Here is a 23,463-nt window from a genome sequence, read left to right as displayed (position 1 = left end):
CAGAATAATTTGCAATGACTGAATTTGTTTTATGTAGTCTTAGTATGGAGGAAAAGTTTGTCAGTGCATATTGAAAGTAAAATCTTTACTCTTTTCTTTCCTGATGATAAATATGTAAGTTGTTTTCATGGCTTAAGTATAGTTCCTCATTTGTAAAATTTGAGTGATGCCGTTTACCGTGTCTGACTGTGAGAGTTAGACGCCTTGTATACAAAGCATCCATGAGCTGCTTAGTAAAAATGTGCTGTCACAATGACAGGGATTTGCGTGTGTGTGTGCATGCAGTATGAACTTTTAATGAAATCTGTATCATTCTATTGAAACAGGGACTAGTTAAATTGTCTTAAGCAGACGACCTTGAAGATTATTTACACAGAATGTGTATTGTTGCAACTCAGTATTCATGTTGCCGTGTAACTATCCACTCAGATATTTAAATTCGTAGGAATCTGAACAGAAGCATTAAGTTTAGAAAAATCCACATTGATCATTTTCAGGGAATAAGCTTCTCTCTTTTGTGATTAAAGAAAATTTTGATTTATGTTTCTGCACTCTTAATAAGTTTTAAAATATCAAAACATTGATTTGACATGTCAGCTTTTTTAATAGAAAAAAGCTCATGCTGTTTTAATATGTAAATAAATGTTTTTGTATTTCAATACACTTGTATGATTTCTTGGCTCTTTGAGAAGTATTTTGCAAGATACTTAGATTACCTACTGTTGGAAAAATAAAGACGTGGCTTTTATGAATATAGGCCTAGTACAGGTCTGTTGGTTTTTGCTACAGTGCAAGACATGAGGCCTAGGAGAGCTTTGATGCCAATGGCCATGAGGACAGATCCCAGATCTCAGTCTCCCCTCCTGTAAAATGAAGTGGCTGGACTGGATTCTTTCCTCTTCAAAGATGAGTTTCCATGAGCCTGGGTTTTTGTATATATTCAGGAGTATTAGCAATATCAGATTAAATACTGAATACCCCTCCCTTTCCCGAAGCGAAGTGCAGTATGTGCTACATAAGCTTTTAGTTATCTGATTCTTGTTTCTGATCCACAGGCAAGTTTTTTGTTGCATCTTTCCCGGCAACCTGGAAGGTCTTTTTAGCCATAGTTGGCGCTGTTGCACCTTCTTACAGTCTTAATATTCCTGTTTGTAAAAGAAGGCTTAAACAACGTTATTTTGTTTTGATTCCTTTGCTTAGTGCTTTAGGATAGCACAATGTCCATTATGTCTGTCTACCTGGAAATATTATTCTGCTTATATCTTAGTTTTATTCTATCATCTCGCTGTGAACATTTTAGACTTCCTGTGCAAACAATGGCAACATCGGACTTTTCTTCCAGTGTTAGAAACCAGTGAGCCGGGATTTTATAAAGCAGATAAAAGTGGCCTCTGGAACACCTTAAAGCTGAAAAGTGTACTGAGTTCCCTAAGTATTGACCCCGCCGCTGTGTGTCAATTGGTGGTAGGAGATTTCGTACATATACGAAGGGGTGTAGTGTTTTGACTTGGGTTTGGGTGTACGCGCTGCCACTGAGCCACGTGATCCTGAGTCAGTTCGTTCTGAGTTTTTCCCTCGTCTGTGAGATGGGGACACTCATTTCTGCTTTGTACAATTGTGAGAATTAGAAATTATGTAAAGTGGGTATGTCAAGAGGACCCATAAACTTAAATGCTGTTTGGTGTGAAGCCATCATTTGATAGTCTTTGGCAATTACTGAGAAACAGGAAAATAAGAAAAGCTGGTTTTATTATGAAAGATATTTGAGGAGGTTCCATAGTTCCTATACACATAATTTAGCATCAGCAGAGTCAGAAGTGTTACACAGTCGCCCTGAACCAATGTTAAGCCACAGAATTTTTTGTTACTTCATATATGTTGGGGCTTAAGGGGATCCAATACTTATACACATGTTGTCTCCAGCAGCCAACTGAGAGATAACAAAGAAGAACAGGCAGGCGATAAATGTCTCCTTTATTACTGATGAAGCCACGTTCTCCATGAAATTCAGTGCTGTGGGAGAGTGGGTGTCATGACACTATGTCTCAGAATTAGAGACTCACGCAGTCCCACATAACTCTGGGCCACAGCAAGCCTTCCCTTGAGAGGATCTGACTCATAATGTACAGGGCTGTCTTGCCATGGAGCTGAGCATCCCGGGTGCTTCCTAAGGGTGGCCAACACTGGAGGGAAAGGAAAGGTTTCATATGCCCTGTTTGTCTCCCCGGACTCACACCTCAATCTGTTAGTGTGAGGAGGGCTAGCCGTGGGCCAGGGGTCAGGGGTGTGAAAAGAGAAGCAGTCTCCCATGGCCCAGAGGAGTGGGGAGGAGGCATCCCCTCCCTCAGTTTTAACAGGTGGTGGACTGGAAGAGAAGGGTGCTCCCCAAGAGTTTATAAGAGGGGAAATAAAGATTTCCTTTGGGACTCAGACAAGCCATGAAATACAGAAGATGATCAGATGGGAGACGTAAATCATTTTCTTATTAAATTGACATTTGTTGGGCACCAAAAATGTGCTACATTCTTTTCTGAGAGTTTTACAGAAATGAATCCTTCAATCTTCACAACAAGTGAGTAAGGAAGATTTGATTGTTATCCCAGGTTTACAGTGTGGAAATTGAGGTACACAGAGGGTAAATAAGTTGGCCAAAGTCACAGAGCTAGTAAGTGGCAGAGCTGGGATTTAAACCCTGGCTGTCTGGTTTCCAGGCTCCCAGGGATGGGCTTTGGGTGTTTAGAGGTATCTGCATCCCTGGATCTCTGTACCTCTGTGCATCAGTTAACCCAGGAAGGACAGGGAAAAGAGAGTTACACAGGTGCTCACAGTCGTGTCACAGCCACTGTTCACGGAGAGTGCACCGTGATTGGCGTTAATTGTCTTCTGGGCATCAGATCTGTTCTTATAACAGAAATTTAGTCCATTGAGTTAGTCTAGAAACCCTTCCTGCTCTGCTTCTGTCCACGATTGTCATGTGATTGCCTGCCCGAGTTTGGGCCGTTGAGGAGAAACTGTACTCATGGTTGAACTCTGATATTTCAGTCTGGTTTATAGTTTCACATTTCCTGTTACATTAATAAGTTAAATTTCTGGTTTTCTTCCATCAGTGTGCCATAAGTTTGGTTAATATGAAACCAGTCAATGGGAGCCCAGGGGTGCTAACGGTATAATTTCTGAGCACGTTGTGACATTTCTTCCCATGTAGACATGGCTGGAGGATGTCCATCTTCCTCACTGATTTCTCCCAACAGCAGGGTCCTCTCCCAACCCCGGATATGAGGATGGGAGCTCTCTGAGTAGGCCAGTCAGAGGCCGAGTCCACCAGTCAGAAAATGATGAAGTACCTGGAAGTGGGTTTAATAGAAGAAAAGGGCTCCCAGGTTGTCCGATGGGCTGTTCGAGTCAATTTGGTGAAAAGCTGTCCACTGTCTGTGGTTGAGCTACTTCTTTGCTTCTTAAAAGTCTGTATTACATGAAGGGATTTTAAAAAGTAGAAAGGAGTGATTTCAGGTGGTACATCTGCACCGGTGAGAAGTGATGGATGACCGCCTGTGTGAGGCTTAGACAGAGTCTTACAAACTTCATAAAACAGCTTTAAAAGCTCTGCCATCTGAGTGCACTTCATATGGGGTCCAGTTCATCATGGCCGTGCTGAGAGGGCAAGTAAATGATGATGGCAGAAAGGACACGGAGGCATCAAATAGGTCTCAGTCATGTTCCGTGTTTAGAGGATGCGGCACAGTATAATACATTTGAGCTGGTTTTTCACTGAACACTTTTGAGTGTTTTCTGGGACTCCCCAGTTCCCCAAGTTTCCATGCAGCTGGGTGTCTCCTCAGAGCAGCACTGTCAGCGCTTGCTCTGGACTGACGTGGTGTCACGGGGAGCAGGACAGTCAGCGTCCCCGGCTCCTCCGAGCTCCGTCTCCTCATCTGCAGCGCCGGGTTCCTCTTCCGTGTCTACTTAGTAGGGTTGCTGAGAATCACACGTGATGCTTGTCAGGTGTGATTTGTGGTTGTCTCTGTGATTGGCCTATAGTCAATATTTGATAGAAACACTTGTTTTTTATTATAATTGTGGCTCCTAGATTGCAGTGGTTTTCAGTATGCATTTTTTTTATAAATTTATTCTTATTTTTAAATAAGCACTTGTGTTTATTTATTTTCATGAAGGTACTGGGGATTGAAGCCAGTTGTGCATGCTCAACAAGTGCTCTAAAACGGAGTAAAACCCACCCTCCTTGTCTGCACTTTAAAATAAATATTTCAATACACAAAATAGTTCTTAAACACCATCATGGGACCTATTTTCTGCATAGAAAATTGAATACATATGCTATTTCAATAAGAATAAATGTCATAGGGACATACGTTTCTGAATCTGTTTATGTGTTTAAAAACGATCATAGGTAGTGATAAACACGAGTCTTGGATCCACTACTTCTTAGGGTTTGCTTTGCCATCATGGGAAATTACGTTCTACAGAGAAGGCTAATTGGGTCTCTTTGACATTTGGATGATTTAGCAATGTTCAAAGCTTTCAAAAGCTGACAGTTTTGTATTTTAAACTAACTACAAAGTTATCTTCTAGAATTTGGAAGTCCTTAGCTTGTGAAGTACCCAGTAATTCAGTGTGTATATGTCTGTGTCTCTGTGAATGTGTGTGTGTGTGATTTCAGAAATGTAGCAATAAGTTCCATATAGCCTTGATACCTTTCTCCTCCAGTTCAAGGTGTAGGTATATATTTACACAAATAAATTGATACTCTTTTGTCATTTGGCATATTTGTGGGAATAAGAGGTTCTCATACTTGTTTCAGAAGTGTTGGGGGAATGAGCTTAGAAAATGAGAGGAGATAGAGGCAGGGAGGTTCTTTACACTTTGTGCAGGATGAGAAACAGTAGCTTTTCTTTTTTCTTCTAAAGCAAACTGGCACTGAATTGTAACATACTAATACTCAGAATTGCTTTTCTGATCAGAGACAAGTGCCTCAGATTTTTCAAGGCAACATGAATGATGAAATGTGTTTCAGCAGTTATCTTTAAATGTAGTTTTATTTTTCAAGTAATAGGCTATATAGCCTGTTCTTTTTTCCAGCAGAACAAGAATTTCTCATTGATCCAGGTACGTGATCAATGTGTTTAGTTTCTTTGGGTTTTTTTTTGTTTAAGTGCTTGTTTCATTCTGGTGTGAATGAATGTTTAAAATTTCAGGATTTTGATCTTTAGAACATGCTGAATTATCAGAACTTAAAAACCTGATGTTTGGTCCTCGTATATTGGGGCAACCTATTGATATATATTGTCTGTTAAAGAGGGAAATTCTTCCTCTAGCCTGCAGATAATTAAGTAAATGGTCTGCAGTGTACCTTTAAAATTATTTGAATGCATTCAGCATGTTTGTCCAGTGAATTTTGAATTGAGTCGTAATAATGACTTTGCTTTGATTCTGTGGCTTTTGTCCTCTCCACAAGAATTTGAATTCTGTGTTGCATTTTGTATACGTGTTCTTAAAGGGGAAGAAATTTTGCATTTTTTACAGAGGTTGGTTTTCCTATCCCCGCTGAATGCCTTCTGTAATTGATACAGCGAAAATCTGTTATTTCACTGCTTAATTATTTCATAAACAATTTTTTGGCTTAATCAGAAACAATGACAAAGAACGATAAGAAAAAATATAAAAACCTTCCTTCCTTTGAAGAATAGAAATGAGGTGGTCAGGCTCACGCAAGCTTTGTGCCTGACACACTTACTTTCATGTCATTGTGTATCATGATTCGGAGATGGAGTTGCTTCATGTCTGTAGATTTTTGTTTTAACATTTGTGTTGAATTCATTCTCTAGGCTGATGATTCCTGTTGCATTTGTAGAAAGTGTAGATGAAGGGAAACAAATGCTTTGTTTTGTTTTCAGGAGGCCTGAGATGCTGATGAGAAGAGAGTAGAGGGTGGGCTGAGGAAAATAGTGACACTCCCTGAATTCCAGGCTGAAATTGATGAACAAAAAAATCAATTATGTGTATCGGTATTTGACTAATAGAAGTCAGACAGCCCAGACTGTCTAGTTATGCCCAAAGGAAAGTACTGAATTCACCTGCAGAATTAGGTGCTTTACCAAGTAAAGCAGCTTAGAGCAATCAGAAAAATCAGTAATATGATGAGATATAAAAAGAATATAATATCTTTTATTTCTGAAACTTTTCTACGTTAAGTTGTGTAGAGCTAAAATTAAGTTTCAGGCACAAGGAGTTAAGAGTTTAGGTGGTTCTGTGGGGTCGTTATTCAGGGATGTGTCTAGACCCTGCTGGAGTGGCTGAATCTGGCAGGAAATGACCCAGAGCCAGGATTTGTCATCCTAGGATGTCCTCCATAATGGTTCCATGTGGGAGCCCATGATTGGATTAACAAGTTGTAACACACCCCAGCCGCCTGTCAACTTTAAGAAGAAAAAATGTGCTTAATAACTGCTTTTAAGCAAGCACCTGTGCATCCACACTCCTGTCTCCTTGCCATAAAAAGCAGAGACAATGCCTTGCTTGCATAGTTGAGGTTTTAGATAGCACTCTGCTCATTGTACAGCAATGACCCAGGCCCTCAGCTATAAACGCTGGGCCTGCGTGGTGTTAGATAGTCTATTAGCCCCAAAACAGGGACCTGGCTGGTCTGGTGTTCTGCTGTGTAATGAACATGTCTAAAGAATGCATCTTGTTCCCTCTCCCCAAGACTTCCCTATAGGTACACTAAGCCTTTGTACTTATGGTGGATTCTACAATCTCTGTCTCATCCTGTCTTTCCCCAAGTTTCTGTCTACTATCTCACAACTGTTAATGACTTTTTCCTTTGATTATACACAATAAATATGGGAGCATTTGAGAGACTCGTGGAGTTGGCTCCCTAATCCCTCTTGCTTTCTTTCCTTTTTCCACAGTCTTGAGTAATTCATTCCGTGTAGGTATGATTTCTGCCAGCCAGAACCCACAGCTCCAGGTGAGAAGGATGCAGGCTTTATCTCTCCTACCCAAGGGAGAGAGAGAAGATAATTGAGATCTGCTTCCCCGTGGCCCCTTCCTGCCCCAGGGCCACGCCAGTTCACCTGCAGCCTTCTGGCCTCTGCTCTCAGGGCCTCTGTCCCAGGACTGACCGCAGCCTTTTCTTCCCTTGTCAACATTTCCTGTGCCTTTCAGAAGTTGTTCTGTTTTCTGGAATTTAACCCTGGCAGATGTGATGGTGGTCAGCGTGCTGGTGGGCAGTAACTTGGGGACTTCCAGGAGCTATCTTGATTCTCCTGAGTCTCTCATTCGTGGTTGAAGAACTGTCGAGCACCGTAGGAAGCCCATTCATGTGAGGTCAACACAGAATTGCATCACTTTCATTTTATTTTTGAATTTTCAGTGGAGAAATTATTTGTAGCAAACTGTTCCAGATCTTTGGCCTCCTGCTTTTCTCACCACAATTTCCTTGTTGGCTCTGGCACTTGTTTTAAGAACCAGGTTTCTTCTCTGGTCATTTGTACCAGCTGGGCTTGCCGAATCCTTGATTTGCATTTGAAGCAGAATGCTTTTTCGTGATGTCAAGCTGATTTTCCTTGTCATGTCTGAATATTTCGTGTACACTCAGCAACTGTTTGAAGTGAAATGCTCATGTCCAATTTCGGTTAACTCACATTTACTGATTCCTGCTTTCATGCTGAGGGCAGTTTCTTCTTTCTGTAATAAAAGTTAGCAATTTGCATTTACTATGTGAAGGTACTAGACCGAGGTGCTTTTGTTCTTAACAGTTTTAATACAATTCACCCATTAAAATGTACAGTGGATTTTACTCTATGCCCAGAATTGTGCATCCTAGTCAATCTTAGAACATTTTCATCCCCCAACAGGAAACCCCGTATGCATAAACAGACATTCCCTACTTCTCCATCCCCCAGCCCCAGGGAGCCCCTCTTCTCTCTCTGTGGATTTGCCTGTGCTGGACATTTCATACAAATCGAGTCACTTCATGTAAGTGGAACCGTCTATTGTGACTAGACTTCTTTCACACTGAGTAACGTTTTCAATGTTTGTCCACGTTGTGGCCTGGGTCAGTACTCTATGCTTTGCTATTGCTGAATAATATTCCACTGTATGGCTTGGGCCCCACTGTTTACCCGTTCATCACGTGATAGACATTTGGGTTGTTTCTGTTTTTTGGCTCTGACTAGTAATGGCGCCGTGAATATTCCTGTAGGAGTTTTTATGTGAACATTTGTTTTCAATTCTCTTACTTGTGTGCCCAGGAAGCAGAATTGCTGGATCACTCAGAAATCAAATGTTCAGGTCTCTGAGGACGTGCCAGGCTGTTTTCCAAACTGGCCACGCTGTGTTATGTCCTCACCAGCAAGGGCTGTGCGCTCCGCTTCCTCTGTGTCCTCATTAGTGCTTGTTACTCTTTTTTTTTTTATTATAACCTATTGTAGTGAGTGTGAAGCGGTTTCTCCTAGTGGTTTTGACTTCATTTCCTTTAGAGCTAGTGTTATTGAACATTGTTTCATTGTGCTTATTGGCCATTTGTTTATTTTCCTTGAAAAATATGTTTTCAGATCCTTTATTCATTTTTTAATTGAGTTGCCTTTATATTGTTGAGCTGTGGATTTTTTTTTTGTTTGTTTGAGATACAAATTCCTTTTCAGATAAATGATTTGAAAAAATTTTCTCCTCTCTGTTGTTTTTCCACTTTCTGAATGGTGTCCTTTGAAGCAAAGTTTTAAATTTTAATGAACTCCAATTTATCTCTGTTTTCATTTTTCCTTGTGCTTTTGGGGTATTATTTAATATCTGAGGTATTTTATTTAAAGTTGTATATATAAAATAACTTAATTCTTAGGACCGTTCTAGGAGACGGGTGCTGTTGTTGTCCCCAGTCTATGGATCGGAGACTGAGATACAGAGAATTTGACTGACATATCAGTGTCACAGCTACCCAGTGCTGTGGGAATTCAGACCCTCATGTTTTTCCATAGCATCTGAGCTCTTCACCACCATGCTCCACTCTTTCCAGGAATCGTTAATGAAAAAGTCTTTACTTTTTTGATTTCTTTTTAGTTTGTTTTCTCATTGGGGACCTCATCTCCTCATTGTCCTGACAGAGATCAGTGTAGGTTTATTTTAGGTCTCATGTAGGCAGAAGCATTGCTATCAGTTAACTTCTTTATTACTCACACTCCAGTGATGATTGTTGCTAGTTGACCTAATCAAGTCATGCTTAAGTCTTTCCTGCTCATGACACTAAAACAGTCATGACTTACAGAATGCTCAAAAAAGAAGGTACTTGATTGATTTTATTTTGCCAACCAATCAAACCAATCAAATAAAAAGCCCGGTGTTGACACAGACTATAAGCCCTCCAGAATAGGGTCACTGTCTTCCTTGTGTTTCATTTGTTGGGTCACAGTGTCTGGATAGTGCCTTGCTGTCCAGCAGTTTTGTGAGGATTCGGTGCTCGTGAATCATTGTAAGGACAGAATTTTGACAAAAGACTGTGTTGTTCATTTCACGAGGGAAAAGGTAATATAGAATTACTGCTCAGATATGTTTTAAAATTAAGCTTTGAATTTTGAGAATAGTTCAAAAAACCATAAGAAGAATTTTTTCACTAATTTTAGATCTATCTTAGACACATTATGGTTACATAGCAGAATAATTTATCAACTAGATTTAACAAGAGGAGTGTAATATTGATTACTTGTTTTAGTTGAAATATTCTACCTGGGATAAAGTAATCAGTGCCCATAAATGAACAAATATGTTTGTATTTCTATGCAACATGGGTGCAGACTTCATATGTTTCTATATAATATATATGACTGTGTGTTTTATTCTTTCTGTCAGTGTTTTAATAGTTTTTTAACAATTTTGTTACTTTAGAATTCTTCTAATAAAATCACCCCCAATTCTAGTGCAGTTTGTACTGTGTATCCTGTCTTATGCATGGGAATCCACTGTCCCCTCAGTGAGGAATTTCCTCTCCTATTGAGTTAGTAGTAGAGTTAAAGGGACTGTGATTTCTAGGCCTTTGATCTCCATATGTTTGCAGTTGTCTGTCAATCATGATTTTCCCTTTCCTGAGTTTTCATTGTTCAATTAGAATTTTTGAAAATAACTATTAATATGTTGCATTGGTCTCCCTAGAAAATTGACGTGTTTGTGCTTTTCAGTTTTCAATTAATGAAAAATGAAAATGCACTCTTGTTTTTAAGTAGTCCTTTTTCACTAGATATTTGTTTATATCTTTATTGATAAAATAATTTTTTCTGAATGAATGAATCGGTGTGCATGTTTTAAAGGATAAATTACTTTTAATTTTTCTTATTGTAACAGTTATATTCATTGTAGAGAATTTAGAAAATAAGGATAAACATAGCAATAACTTCACAATGGCCTCTAATCTCACCTAGAGATACAGTTGTAAGGTTTGAAATTGAGAATTACAAGTCTTCTCACGTTGTTTTTCTTTTCCAAGTACGTTTTGGTTACTGAGACCCTCGAATTCCCATATGAATTGTAACACCAGCTAGTCAGTTACTGCAGAGGAGCCCGCAGGGATTGTGATCGAAGCCATGTTGAGTATACGGATCGCCGTGGGGAGCACTGCCATCCCAAGAGCACTGTCTTTTGATAGAGGCGTGTGCGTGGAGTGTCTGTCCTGGTATTTAGGTCTTCTTTAACTTTTGTTTCAACAATGCTTTGAGTTTACAGAGTATTATTTTACTTTTTTTTTCTTTGCCTTTATACTGAGCACAAGTGTGCAAGGTACCGGGATCAGAAGTGTATTTGAGCCCCGCCACTTGCTGCCACCATGGACGCTGCGCTCTTCCTTTGCCTGCTGTACAATCTTGCACAGAATATGATCTCAGTAACTCTCTCTTGAATGAATGATTATATGATTCTAGGATGATGCTTGAGAGTCATTGTGATGATTTTTTTTCCCCAGCCTCTCCCCACTTCTTAACTATGCCCTTTCCCTTCCTTTCCTCCAGCATGGGTTTCAACATTCCTGTGGCATTGATTTTTCCTGTTTGTGGACTCTTCCTTTCACTGGTTCACGATAATGTTACATGTGGGCTGTGGAAACTTGCTAGATGTCAAGAAACAGCAAATCCATTGTATGCCAGTATTTTTAGAGTGTGTTATTGTTTTATCGATTGAAACTAAATCAGCTGCCCCTTGAACTCTCCCGTGAGCTCTTTTCGCCTTCCTGCAGCTGATACTGCTCAAGTTGCTGCATGTGCCCTTTCCCCAGCCTTGGTTTTGGAGTTGAGTAAATCACCATCAGTGAAGCCCTCTCTTTAAAAGATGAAGAGAACATTTGCTCCTTCTCCCTGGTTGGGGACTTGGATGAGATGAGGTACCAGATAAAGAATGGAGCCCCACCTCATTCTGACCCCCGCTGTTTCCGTTCCTTTCTCCAGGGGAAAAGAGTACAATTCAACAGTATAAAGATTGATTGTGAGCTAATGAGATAGACAAGACAACCGATCATTTATTAAATATCTTTTCATGCTAGAAACAAATGTATTATACACACAAACAGCACACAAATCACGGTAGTATCGTGGTTACAAACGTGGGTCCGAGTTTGAGTCCTGCTCTGGAGTGACCAGTCCTGTGAGATGGAGAAATGGTAGGTTGGCTTAGCCTCTCCAGAACTGGTTTTCTGTCCTGCAGAGACGGGGCTCCCTAGGCGTCCTCCCCCTCTTAGAGGTGCTGTGGGATGTAAATGACGCACGTGGGCAGCCCGAGCACAGCTGCTTGTTCCTCGTAAGTGCAGGATCGCATAGCTTTTGCAGTGACGGCTTTATGACCACCCCGTGTAGACTCTCAGTGCTCCGAAGGGATGCCTTGTGGTTTGGAGATGGGATTCTCACTTCTGTAAATACCCGAGGATAGTGTTATTGGGCCCTGCTGAGTTGAATCTATTCTTTAGAAAGTACATATTGTAGATATATTTTTCAAGCATGCATGCTTTTTTCCTTTTACTATATAAGTTCTACCCTCTCATCTCTTGGTGTGACTTTTCATGGAATTCAGGAAACAGTCCTAAGCTACCTGCCTCTTCACACTTCTCCGTGGTGGTTTCCTTCCCTGACTAGAAGAGGGTTTTGCATAGGAAATTTTATTTGTTCCCCTTTTCTTGGAGTCTGTCTGTCTGCCCATCTTTTACCTCTCAATCTGTCCATTTATCTGCCCACTGATTCTTCTGACATGTTCCAAAACGCATTTCAGGCAGCTTACAGAAGAACCGATATCAAATAAACAGGTGAGAAAATGGGGCCAAATTCATACAGTGAGGCTAGGAGGCGAGCCTGTGTGAGGGTTGTAGACGTGAGACACACGCCTCTTCCCTGTGACTTACAAGATGGACAGCAAGGGTGTGCCTGAGGCTGCCAGCAGACACAGGGATACAGGGCTTGTGGGAGATGCTCACTGGCTGTGAAATAAATAAGTGGCTGAGCTACTTAGGCTTAGAAGAATATTTTGAGTGTCTTCCAAAATCAGAGTATTGCATCTTTTATTTTGTGAGAGTTCTACGTATAGTTGGTTACATTCTATACCTGGAAGTTTCTCCAAAACTCCTCCCCACGTGAGTCCCATGGCTCGGGATTGGGGTGGTTCTGCTTATTGACGGGGGTTGGCCAGAAACCGAAAATGACAGCCTCAAAGGAGCCTGGGATTTGTCAGTTATGTTTTGTCAGTTCTGTAGAGTTCAAAAAATGCTTTCACAGTTTCTCTCCATCTGAGGAAGCAGCGTGCTCTCTTACCTGCATCAGGAGCTCAGGGCCACGGGATGGTGGGGGCTGACTGCACTGCTGTCAAGACAGCTGAGCTAGTCACTGCAGGTGTGGTTCTTTTACATACGGCATTTCATGTTCTTTACTAGAATGTTTCAACAGGAAGTTAATTAACTGAGTTAATTAACATTTAATAAATATGATCTTTGTTGAAAAAACACTTATAGGCAGAATATAAGCTGTGAAGTCTTTAAAAACGGTTTCATTACTGAAATTTCATTTGGGAAGATACACAGTTTATCTTATAAATGCCTCTCTTTTAAAGTAACAAAGAAACAAGACAGAAAAGGCAGAGGATGATTTCTGTTCTTCCTCTCGGCTTGCAGGTGCCCTCACCCCCAGTAGCATCCATCCAGACACCATCACTGACACTGGCCGTGCTCAGAACTGCCTCAGCCCTGAAGACACTGCTGACAAATAGAAGGGGGCCGCGCCCTGTTACAGCAGGTGCTGTCACTTTGTGGGTCCTTATGTAACTGCGTGGTGTTAATCAGGATCGCCCATTCTACATTGTGTGATGCTGCTGCCTTGTCTCCTAGTTACTTGTTTCTCTAAGTATTCATGTATTATTCTCCAATGCATGGTACTACACACCTGAAAATGCTTTTTTTCAGATGAAAAAGAATGTGCATTTAAAATAATAAGTCTGAAAAAGGGGGCAAAAGGGGCTTTCTTGGTCCCGCTAATCAAAGATAATAATTAACACGTTAACGTCTTTTTTCTATCATTTCATCATTGAGTATCACCTCTGTCATAAAAAACCAGAGAGCACTCTGTGCCTGTTTTCTGTGTGGAGACCTCCAGTTTCCATTCGGCTTTTTATATGTTTTTCTACAATATTCTATCTCCCCTGGCATGATTTTTGATGACCAGTATAGCATTCTGTCTTGTGGAAGCATCGTCCATTTTACTTCGGACTTAAATAAACTTTTATATTCCAAGTATACTTAACTGAAATACAGAAAAGAGAACTGTGGTGGTACAGGAAGGCCCCTAACTCCCTTCCCCTTATTTCCTGAGAGTAAAAGCTGTTGAAATTGGTATATATATTTCATGACCTTTATGCCTATGACATACATATTTACACACATATGAGAATTCTATGTATACCTGTGTGTATATAAGCTTTATTGAAAAATAAGGCCATACTATGTTTTTCTGCAGCTCGCTTTATTCAGTCAGGTGTATATCATAGAAGTTCTCCCACTAAAGACTCACCCGGTCCTTTCAGATAGATTGGAGGGATCTCCTGATGTGCGGCTGTGGTCTCTTGTCCACGCACACTTTTGGTGGAAGAATGCTGTGGACAAGGCCCTGGACCACCGTGAAACGCCGGCTCCCTCAGTGCTCGCAGCTCGCCGTGATTTACCACATCATTGTCTTGATGGTGGACAGTTAAGTTTTCTCCATTTTCCACTGTCAGAAAGGATGTTTGACTGGCATCCTCCTTGTACAGACATTCCTGTGATCTTGTATGAGTATTTCTTTAGTTAAGACTTCTTGAAATTTAGTCCCTGGATGTGACATTTACATTCATCACAGACTCCTTTCAAGTGACTCTAGAAATTCCTTCTCCATTGGGGAATGAAAAGATGCACAATTACTTATGTAACCAATTCTCTATTGCTGGATATGATTTCACTTCAGTTTTTCTTCCCACCATTGTAAACAGTGCTGTGTAAATGCCCTGATTGATACATCTTTTTGGACTGAATTTTTCTTTTTCCTAAAGGAAACGATTCCTAGAAGTGGTGTTAAGTCTGTGTACGTAGGTTTTTCAGAGTTTACATATCCATTGACATGTCGTCCTCCGAAAATGTCGCTCATGGTTTGTTCTCCCACAGATGGACACTAGCTAGAATATCTATTAAAAATATTTGCGCATATGATGAGCAAAAGTGCTTTTTCATTATTTTAGTTTGCATTTGATGACCAGTGAGGTATTGAGCATTTTTTACTCATTAGCCATTTGAATTTTTTAAAATGAATGATTCCTTTTGTCCTTTGCACACATTTAAGTGAGTGACCTTCTTGTTGCTTTGTGACAGCTCTTTGTATGTTATGAACATTAACTTCTTGTCTTCATCAACATGTATCACAGAGCTTTTTCTTGTCATTTCTTGCCTTTCATTTTGTTCAGGAGGATTTTTATTTTGGTTGTGTCTCAAAATATTCTTATGATAGTAAATGTCTTCCTTATGGGTTTTATCTTTGACATTATTCTTAGAAATACTTTCTTATAATGGAATAAATCTCTTCTGTAGGTTTTTTTTTAAATCTCTAAGATGGGGATGATAGTAGTACTTGTTAATGTAAGGGTAAGTTGACATAATAAGAGCAAAGTGTTGTATTTGCTGTTATTAGGACTTTTTAATATTTACATCACGGTCTGTAATTTATCTTGTGGTCCTTATGAGAGGAATAGAATTTATTCTTTCCAGGTGATTCTCTGATTGTCTCAGGACAATTATTGAAGTCATACTTTTCTCTTTGATTTGAAATCCCACCTGTACAAATTACTTATCTACATTAGAGTCTCTTTTTGAGCTCATGGTCCTCTTCTGTCAATCTGCCTTACTTACTCCAGCACCATATCTTACATATTGTAAAAATTTATTTAATAATTGTCAGTCTGAATTTTTTTTGATTCTTTTCTTCCATCCCAAATTTTCTTGTCCAGTATTATGACTTTATTATTCCTGAAGAATTCCAAAATATTTTGTTCAAGTTAAAAAAAATCAGATTGGATTTTTCATGGGATTTTTTACTAAGTTTTGAATTATTTAATGAGAACATACATCTTTACAAAACTGCTTTCCTCCATGCAATTTGTTGATGTCTCTATATTCACACATCTTACTTTACCCCTCAGTACAGTCCTGAACATTCTCCATTTAGAACATGGGCATTATTTTTGAATTTATTCCAGATTGTTTATGTTTTTGTCAATTTTGTAAGTGAGAATTTTTTACTGTTATATTTTTAAATGCTTAAAATTGACATTTAAAAAGAAAGATTCGGTTTGTAAATACTCACTTTGTAACTTGTCATTTAAACTTGTAAGTATTAAGTACTTGTTCCAGAATCCTTTCTTTTTTGTTTTTAAAAATATGTGTCCAAGATTCTCAAAATGGTCATAGCTAAGTAGTACAGGTGGGGAGACAAATGGAGAGAGGTAGTGTGGCTCATGTAGAAACTGTGAGCAGTTTCATGGCTGCCTTTAGTCTGGAGGAGCCACAGAAGAGCCCAGGTTAGACCAAGGATGGCTTTGTATGCACTTGAAAGCCAGCTTTCCTGCCTGTATGGTGAAGCCTGGTGGGCGTGGCAAGTAGATGATCAAGGTCTGATCAAGGTCATTGGCTGCACAGAGCGCTGTGTCTGTGAGAACTGGTGACCACTACCATGGGAAATGCTTGGTGCCAGGAACATTGCAGGGGAGCTGGGGAGCCTGTGTGTTAAGGATTTTCCAGTACTGGGAGTGGCAAAATCAGATTCTGCATTCAACTCTGAGTTTGAATTCATCCTCTTTAGTTTACTGGTCCTCTGCCTTTTGTCAAGTTATATATCCTGTTTGAACTCCTGCTTTCTTGTCTCTCAAAACATGAGAATTACGGCCTGCTGCTAGAGTGTTTGATCAGGGTAAATGATTTGTGTCTATAAGATGCCACATACAGTCACAAGCTCAGTGAGAAATGAGCTGTCGCCTCTTCTTCTGCAACTCAGTGCTCGATAAGTCATCAGCGGAAAGCAAGTCCCTAATTTGTATGTGGTGCAAGGAAGAAAAAAACTAACATCTTGCCTTTCCATGGCAGTACTCTTACTTCTTTGCTTCATGTACCTCTTTCCCCCTTTACTCTCCCCTTTCACCTCCACCACCAAGAGCCTGAGACTCTCTCAGAACACTAGATACAAATTAATTTAAATGTTGGCTCATCCCCATGAAATGACAGTCACATAAAAAAAGTGTACACATCCCAGACTTGATTGTATTTGACTTACACACACACACGTACACACACACACACACACACACACACACATCAGGCTACTTCCCTTTTGCTGAGGGAGAAGGACCACTTTTTCTGAGTTTTCATTTACTGAGAGTGAGAGCAAAGTGTCTTAAGCAGAATTTCGCCTGGCTTCGTGCATGGTTTTTTAAATTGGATTTCTGCTTTGTGTCCATAGAAATATTCTCCTATTAGAAGAGAGGAAGTGGAGACATAGATATTCTGCTGAGATATTGGTGTTATCATATTTGAGTTTTAAACGACTTTAGACAGCATAGAATTGTAACTTTTTATGGGTGAGAATCCATGATGGTGTAACTTGGAAAATAACCTATGTCTCCTGCCTTCGTGTCCATGCGGGTGAAGAGGCAACTGGGTGGGGGATGGCAGGAATCCTTCTTGCTTGATTTCCAGGGTCTTGTTAGTTTTCATTGCTCAGCTGCCTTTAGTTTATGTCCATGTGGCCTCTCATGGGAAGGTCACTATGTCTTGATAGACTGAGTTACTAATCAGCAAAAAGCTCTGAACCCACTCATATTTTCCAGAGTTTTTCTGCTGACCTGCTGACCTGCTGACACTATATATAAATGAGACCTAACAAACTACTGGATATAAAATCTTTATTGTTATCATTTGCCCTCGAGTTCCATAAGAATGGGGTGCTGTCTCAGGCTGTCCAAGGCTAGATCTGAATAAAAATAGGGTGATAGACTTTGCTGCTGGACCCTCCCCAGTCGAATGGGATTTCAACCTTAGTTTTTAGAATCAGGCAGATTAGTTCAAATCTTGTCTTTACCAGTTATTAGCTTTGTGACCTTTGGGAAGTAACTTTACTTTTTTGGGTTCCAATTTTCTTTATCTGTAAATAAGTTCAGTATTTATTTTTGGGTGTTTGTTTTAGAATTGAATGAGCTAATCCCCTCATTTATTCCTAAAATACTGATCACGTGGTTCTATGCTGGTGCCTTAGTAGTTGATTACTAAGGGACTCAGCAGTGAGAATGGGGGTGGGGCCCCCTGGATCATAGAGCTTATATTCCAGGATATGCTTGTAAAAGACTGGATTGCAGTGGATTTTTAGTAAATATCCATTCCCTTCCTAGTCCCCATTGATTGTGTATATATCGTTATAATAATATATGAACAATTTTTTTGCAATTTATATCTCTTTGTAGTATTTAAAGAATGTAGCTATAACAAAAATATGTGAAATAAAATGATTTGAATTTTATTTTCCTTTCAATAAGCAAAACAAAATAAAATAGAAAAGAAAAGAAAAAGTATTGAAGGAGTAGAAATAATTTTATTTCCGTGGAATCAACTCCCTATGTTAGGTTTTTCCATTGTGTTGTTAAACAGCGTATAAAATTGACAGGATGTGACTTCAGTGTTGATAGCTAGGTGAGTATAGTTTCTTTTTGTTGTTGTCTTTGATGAATTATTTGCACTAGATCATAAATGATGTGCATGTTACATATTGGAAATGAGGAAACAGTGGAGACATACTAACTCCAATGCAGTCATTTTGTTACCGAGTCCAAACTTGTTCTGCTCGCCTCATGACAGGCCAATAAACCGGGAGATGAGGTGTTGGAGCAAGGAATAGTGACTTTACTTGCAACGCTGGCAGACCAGAAGACAGCAGACTGATGTCCTGGAGAACCATCTTCCCCAAGTCAGAATTCTGTCTCCTTTTATACTAAAAAGGTGCGGGGATGTGGTTGCTTGTTGCAAACTTCTTGCTGTATGAATTGTTTGTCCTTTGAATCCGCTGTTTTTGCAGCTGTCCATGTGGATTAAATCATGGTGCCCCTGTAAAACCTCCAAAGAAACCAAGGTTATTCTCTTTTTTGCAACTTGCCATCTCTACATAAGTGCAGATGAGCTAACATTTTTAAAGATCAGGGCCAGGAGAATAGGCTTTCCTGTAGATTTCAGGCTAAAGGAAACTTTCTTTTACAAATCGTGCAGAGCTACCAAGTTTGAGCCTAGAAAACAGGGCACATGTGTAAAGCCAAAGGAACAGATCTAACATAGAGTCAAAATTGTTCTTTTTTATTACAATTCCCTTTTCAGCTTCATAGATAATTTTAGTAAGAAACAGGAGCAATTTTGTATTTTTGCTTCTTAATAACCGATTAGTGGGCCAACTACATTTTTGTGAGCAGGGATGCTGTGAGGGTATTGGGGTGACAGCAAACTCTTGTTGGGGATGGCCGACCCTGCAACATGTGTGATGCCCCGTGAGTGTTGGTGAGGGTCCCCCTAGCCAGGGGCTCTCTTCAGGAACTAGCATATGGGCATTGACCTCTGGAGACCTCTTTTTCGGCTGCAGGAATTTTTTCAGATACTGCGATTGAAAAATCACTCCAGCTGGGGATAATTAGGGAAAAAAGGAAAAGGAAAAGTGTTTGGAGTAGAGTTGAAGAGTAGGACATAAGATCACAGACTGAGTGCTTGGCAGCCGAGCCTCGGTAGAGAGGGGAGCAGAGGTGGGGAGGGGCCTGGCTCCGGAACCAGCTCCTGTACCTGTCCCCACGCCCAAGCCACATAGCTTTTAATTGGCCTGGGCTACCTCTCTGGGCTAGATGTCACCCCGGGCAGAACCTTGAGAATCGATGGTAAGGGGTGGGCAGCACTCACCTAGGGGGTCACTGAGGACTTCGTTCAAGTCCACAGTACCATTTCTGGTCATGTGTTTCACTTGTCCTTTATCTCAGGATCTGAGGAGGAGGAGCATGGAACTCAGGGAGAGATCCAGGAAGATATCCGACTGTGTTAAGAGAGGATAGAAAAAGTGAAACGGGAAGCGAGGACACTTGCAGCAAAGTACAATGACTTCACAAATATTGCATAGAGCTGCAGGTGTGAGAGAGCCTAAGCCTGTCTCAGAGTGCAGGGGACAACCGAAAAGGAATGGCAAAATTTCCACTGACAATTGAAATTTTGTTAAATAGCCTGCTACTGTTGTTTGTATCACTTGAATGAATGCAGGCAGATTTCTGTGGGTAATTTCAGGTTCACTCAAACCCACCAGCTCCTTTTGCCGCCATCGGGGATGGGCTTTCTCAAGCACAGTGCCCCTCCTGCTTGGGTGGGCCACGCTGCAGGTCCTCACCTGAGGCTGGGCTGCTGCAGGGCACTGAGTCCCCTAGGCACGGCCTGTGAGACACGACAGGAACATCTCTGCTCTTGACTGGGGGCCTCCGATTCCCTTGCAGTGTTAAGAATGCCGGTGACTGTGTTAGAAGCATACTTCCAAGCTGTCCTTGTCTTCGGCATCCTGAAGCGGAGCCGGGAAGCTTCCGAATTTCTCCAGAATGCGGTCTACATTCACCTTCGGCAGGTGAGTGTATGTCCTTATAGAAGTTGAGGAATAACTGTACTTTTCCTGGAACTTTCTCACCACTAGTCCATCTGATTTTTCTGTGCTAGGATTCAGTATGGCCTGCTAAAAACTCTGGAGTCAGATCTTGAAACCCTGATGAAAAGGATTATTTATTTCATTTCCCTATATGATAGACTTTTACTTTTAAAATTCAGAATTTTTGCTTCTTTCAGGAATTTTTGGGGGTGTTGGAGAATCAACTTTGCTCTTACCATCTTTGTGACCTGTTGCTTTGTGCCTCTCAACTGTCTTCAGTCACTTGTGAGGTGGTTCCATTTGTGACCCTGTCCGGGTTGTTCATTTTATAAAACACAAAGTCTGTAAAAGTACATTCCCTTTTACTCCGAAGGCATTCCACAGATACTCCTTTAATCTGGGTGTGGTTTTAAGAAGACAGAATCATTAGAACATGACATTGCAGGTTGCTAGTGCAAAATCCCCAATCAATAGTCTAGCTCAACATCTAAAATATTTCCAATCTACCTTGGATTTGTAAGGATAAGTGAAGCAGTTTGCTAAGAACTCAAGAACAGGTTTAGAATACAGGCTGGTGTAGCTCAGCAGGTCCATCGAAGCTGATGCTCTGCGAGAGGGTGGGGTCGAGGGGAGAGGGCTGGTCCTGCCCTCCCTGTGCTGACAGTTTCATGGCAAAGACTTTCACCAGGTGAAGAACTTGGAGTTTCTTCTAGGAACAGTGGGTCTGAAAAGAGTCCAAAAAGCACGAGAGTGACACAATCCGATTTGTATCAAATAGGGAAGAGTGGCTGTGGGGCCACTTGGGAGACTTGTGAGTCCAGGTGGGCAGTGTTGGTGGCTTCCTCTTGAGCGGTGGGACAGTCAGTGGGTAAAAGCGAACAGATTGAAGGCATGTTAAGATGGTAAAAAGGAAAGGATGAATGCTGTCTGTGAATGTAGGATGGAGTAAGGCCAAGGTTTCTGTGTGGATTAATGAGGTAAATGATGGTCCTGCTTTGCTGTGAGGAGGGAAAGCTGCAGAGGGAGTTCTGAGGGAAAACTGATGAGTTCAGCTGTGGGTAAAGTGAAAGGCTGTTAAATGTGTGGTCTGGGAGCTCAGATGAGAGTCAGTAGTGAGTAATGGGAGGGGAGAGGGACTTTCAAATCATTTTGTCTTGTGAACATACAAATAAGTATGGGTAATGACACACTTAACACCTCTATATTCGGGATTTAAAGCCCAGTAACATTTTGCTATACTGACTGCAGAGTTTCTTAATTTTTTTTAATAGAAAGAAAAAGAAACAAAATAGTGGAGTTAATGAACATCTTAGAGTTGATGTGTGTCCTTGTACGTATTTTGATACCTCATCTGTTTATAACCATAATCTACAAAAAGTTAGCTTGCTTAGCATAAGAGTTAAACAGAGGGCCTTGTCACACTGTTGGGGGTTGAAGCTGATCTTCTTGGGCAAATTATGTAGCCTCTCTGTGCCTTAGTTGCATCTTCTGTGACTGTCCCCGGGCCCCTCATCACAGCTGATTTCCTAAACTAGATGTTGGGAGGGAGGCTGCTGAAGGGAGTAAGAGGTGGCAACTGCTAGGGATACTGAAGAGAGAGACAAAAACAGATTAAAGCCGATAGACTGGGTACAAATACCCTCAAAAGAGTAAGAATCCCTCAGTGTTTTGAGCCACTTAGTGTAAGGGAAACAAAATCACGTGGATCCAAAGCTCTTGAGCATATGAGTATTGTGGGTGGGAGGGTTTCATCATAAAAGTGTTGAGAAATGACCTCTTCGTTTCCCTTGACTTTCCCAGTAAGTATGGGGAGTAGAAGCGAAACCCCCCTGCTTCACAGTTGAAGGTGCTGTTTTGTGCAAAATTTACCAAAGTTTGGAGACCAGTCATCAGTGTTGCTGGCAAATGAAGAGGCTTCTGTATTGGGTGGGGCACTTGCTGTGACTTGCAGGTGACCTGCTGGCTGGGGGCTGTGAGGCGGACAGTAGGTTTGCAGGGTGGCGCGGGCATAATCCCTGGCTCTGAGGCTGCCGTTCTGATTAGCATACCTGGGCACACGCAGTCCTAACGGGGAACCTCGGGATGTGGCCTGGGACACCTGCCGTGCTGAGGGCGAGAAGAGGGCTCCCCTGAGGGGGTGTCCCTGCGGAGAGTGGAAAGGTCCTCCTGCAGAGGAGGAAGAGCCTCTGAGCAGGTGGTCGGATGCACAGGGAAGACCAGCTTTAGCACTGAGGTTTCCGGGAGCCGGAAGACGTACAGTGGCCGAAACCACCATGTTCCTGCGACACTGGAGGTAAAAGATGCCGAAAAGGCAGGCTAAGGTTAGACACTGTGGTGGGTTATGAGTGACAGGAAAGGACTGTTCAGGTAGGCACGAGAGAACACTGTGGGCCTCACAACTGGGGCGTCACGCTGAAGGGAAGAACAGAGTTATAGACTTTGCCACTTATTAGCTGTGTGACTTTGAGCAATATCACCCCACCTCTCTCTATATATATCTTCATCTGTAAAGTGACCGAGTGACAAGCTTATGTCATCAGAAGGCTTAGTTAAGCTCTGATCCTCTTTGTCCAGTCATGTCAGTGCTGCCCTGCAAGGTTCTGCAGCGACTGCTCTTACCCTGAGAAGGGAAGGAGTTGAGGGACATTGTAGCGCCCGAGGGCAGGAAGGGGTTGTTTAAAAGCAGACATGTAACTGCCTGCAGCTGCAGACCTGCAGGCAGTTTGGTTGTCGGTCCTTGAGAGGACTTTGGAGTCCTTAGCGTCGTATTAAGTCTTGTTTTCCCTTGGGGACCGGATTTGACTTTGCAGATTGGTGTTGAAGATTTGGGCTTCCGGCAAAGCTGTTTTCAGAAATGGGTATATACGTAAAATATCGTATAAAATCAAATGATTTATTTAGCGTGTGTGAATTTGCAGCTGTTGGGAACAACTCTGTTGGCCTGGTCTCCCCGGAGGACACCAAGGTTCAGCAGAGCGTACGGGAAAGCAGGTAGCCTGCAGTACTGCTGCGGGGGTTTCTCCCCAGCAGGATGCTTTGCTGAGTTGACTCTTCTATGAGTTTGGTTGCCAGAGGAGCAGACATCAAATTAATGAGTTCTGGAGGGGTTGTATAATGACAGGAAGAAAAAGGAACCCGTAGTTTTTCCGAAACAAAACATGCTTTTGGTTCCTGATTCAGTGTGTTCCATTACAGAATTGATGAGTTGTGTCTATTCTGGGACTTCATTGAAATAAACATTCAGCCTAAATGTTAAGGGTTATGTTTTATT

Source organism: Vicugna pacos, chromosome 18, assembly GCF_048564905.1.
Source record: "Vicugna pacos chromosome 18, VicPac4, whole genome shotgun sequence".
NCBI classification, from domain to species: Eukaryota; Metazoa; Chordata; class Mammalia; order Artiodactyla; family Camelidae; genus Vicugna; species Vicugna pacos.
This window is presented reverse-complemented; position numbering follows the sequence as displayed.